This window comes from Biomphalaria glabrata, chromosome 6, assembly GCF_947242115.1.
Source record: "Biomphalaria glabrata chromosome 6, xgBioGlab47.1, whole genome shotgun sequence".
In the NCBI taxonomy this organism is placed as follows: Eukaryota; Metazoa; Mollusca; class Gastropoda; family Planorbidae; genus Biomphalaria; species Biomphalaria glabrata.
Window position 1 is genome coordinate 22386401 of NC_074716.1, and position 2776 is coordinate 22389176.

The following is a 2776-nucleotide window of genomic DNA, read 5'->3' on the forward strand; positions in this document are numbered from 1 at the left end:
TCGACTGCTTTCCCCTATGTCTCTTGCAGAGACCACCTGCTGTCAACTGCATTCACCTATGTCTCTTGAAGAGACCACCTGCTGTCAACTACATTTCCCTATGTCTCTTGGCTGTCAACTGCTTTCCCCTACGTCTCTTGCAGAGACCACCTGCTGTCAACTGCATTTCCCTATGCCTCTTGGCTGTCAACTGCATTTCCCTATGTCTCTTGCAGAGACCACATGCTGTCAACTGCTTTCCCATATGTCTCTTTTAGAGACCATTTGCTCAGTGGCGTAGCATCGATGGCGCTAAGGGTTTTAATGAACCAGGGCCCACCCCCGAAGGATTAACAACCATGGGGCCAGGGCCGGATTTATCAATATGCAAAATAAGCTATAGGGTTATGGGGTTAGTTATTAAACTTTATATTAACTTCAAAACATTAACCCGTGTATTCAACTATAGTCTGTATCTGTATTCAAGCGGCTTGGACGGTTTTGATGTAAGGAACTGCTTTCATTAGGTTTATTGTAATGGTGGGGACGGTACGTTGGTGGTGACCTTTGTGTCCCATTCTTTCTTTGGGTTTTTTCCCCTAACCGTTGATAGTATTTCCTTTTTTTCTGCTTTGTTTTTTAAAGTAAGCATCTTTTTTTTTAAAACCAGAAATGTATATTAGATATTAAACGAGCAAAAGAAACATATTCTGTTACATAGGGACTCGTTAAAATGTTGACTTTTTGTGCTACTTATCCTGACTGAATTGGGGAGGAGGCTTATACAAGGTATGGAAAGCTAGAGCGACAATTACATTTATCATGGAATAGTGTCTTTCATTTGAATGGCTGCTTTGTCGTATGGTATGTGCACTGGACTGTCTTTCGGATGGTCTAGGGTTTATACCCCGAGACAGTATCAATGGTATTTGTTTTCGAACCGAATTGTTTAAAAAAAAAAAAAGAAAAGAAAACAAGTTAGGCCTACTAATGACTTACCTTCATCAACAATCTTTCCCAACCTACAGACAACATAAACGACTGAGAACAGTGGAGGATATAGACGAGGACCACATTGAAGAAATGGACAATTACTGACGATAATGTGCTTCTAATAATAATCTTACATTTAAATATATGGAATAACTATTGATGTAATGTCCTTAACAACGAATTTTTAAATTATCAACACCATTTTACAGTTGTCAGTCGGTGAATATAACAAAAAATAATTCATTGTAGTATTATTTTTAAAAAAGGAAAATAATGATTTATTTTAGGGTTGGGGGGAGGTGAGGGGTGACAACCTAAGCTAACTGTACCGGGATACACCACCCTAGTGACGCCACTTGACTATTAGGCTTACTTTCTTGTTATTCCTGCAGGAATGAAAGTTAGTCACATGTCATAGCTACTGGTATTCCTTTAACCGCAAAAATAAAAGCAAGCCATAGGCATATAATCAACTGGTATTCCTGCAGGAATGAAAGGTAATCACTAGGTAATATGGTATTCCTTTAACTGCAGGAAAGGGTTAAAATTTCGTACCAATTTTTGTAAACCTCTATCTGGGAAAAGATTAGATCGTGACTTTGGTATAGCTTGGAACTGTGCACTTAGGAGAAGGACAACTCTGAATCCAAACCTAGCGGCTGTAGCCAAATATGGGTAAGGCACGGGAGACAACCTTAAATAAATCAGGAGCTGGTGACCCTTAAGCAGCTTGTTGCGGCACACTGTGCTACAGCCTGCCACAACTACTGATCCCAAATTGTATCGGATATTAGCTGTTCCTTTGAACTCATCAGCTGAAAGAAAGTTTGGGGAGGTGGGGGGGGGGGGGGGGGGCGACATCGCTCCGACCATAATTAATACCCAAACTTTCCTCTCGTTTCTACAAGATTATACGGCTGTGAAGGAGGTCTTTCCAAAAACAAAACCTAATTAGGTCACTGTGCTGTATATCGTAACATGGTATCAGTGCATAGATTATTAATAATAAATGAGATGTGATTGGTTCGTGGTCAAAGATTTCAATGGCTTGACAAAACAATCAATGAAATACGCTGCTAGCTGAAGCCCATCACAATGAGGCAATTAGTGAAAACGTCAGAGAGCCTTGAACTTTGGAGTTTTTCATCATTCCAGCAAAGAGTTTGTGGTACATAATAAATAGCCACATCCAGATTCGTGTCCCTTTGTTTCAAGTTTGTATGAATAGACACATTTACTATTTTATATTGTGGAGAATTTTTTCTTAAATGGTGATCTATTTCCTATTTATTTGGATAAAGTAAATTGCGTGTCTGTGTATATATATATATATATATATACATATATATATATATATATACATAATAGCAAATGAGCTTACTCACAATATTACAAACTTAGTCATAAGCCTTGTCACCCTCCCATTAGATCATCATATATTATTAGAAACTAGTGTAACAGTTCATCCTATTTTCTTGAAACTAGTGTAACAGTTCATCCTATATTCTAGAAACTAGTGTAACAGTTTATCCAATATTCTAGAAACTAGTGTAACAGTTCATCCTATATTCTAGAAACTAGTGTAACAGTTCATCCTATATTCTAGAAACTAGTGTAACAGTTCATCCAATATTCTAGAAAATAGTGTAACAGTTCATCCAATATTCTAGAAACTAGTGTAACAGTTTATCCTATATGCCAGAAACTAGTGTAACAGTTCATCCTATACTTATTGTTCTATGGCTTCCACTTACTTAATAAAAAACAAAATTTAGATGTCAAAACTAAACTAAACAGATGTGTA

At 37.4% G+C, this 2776-nt stretch overlaps 1 long non-coding RNA gene across 1 annotated transcript in view; it reads left to right on the forward strand.

Annotated features, from left to right (window-relative positions):
• The window catches only part of LOC106078026 (uncharacterized), a 49723-nt gene that overhangs the window by 40592 nt on the left and 6355 nt on the right, over nucleotides 1-2776 (forward strand). The window lies entirely within an intron of this gene.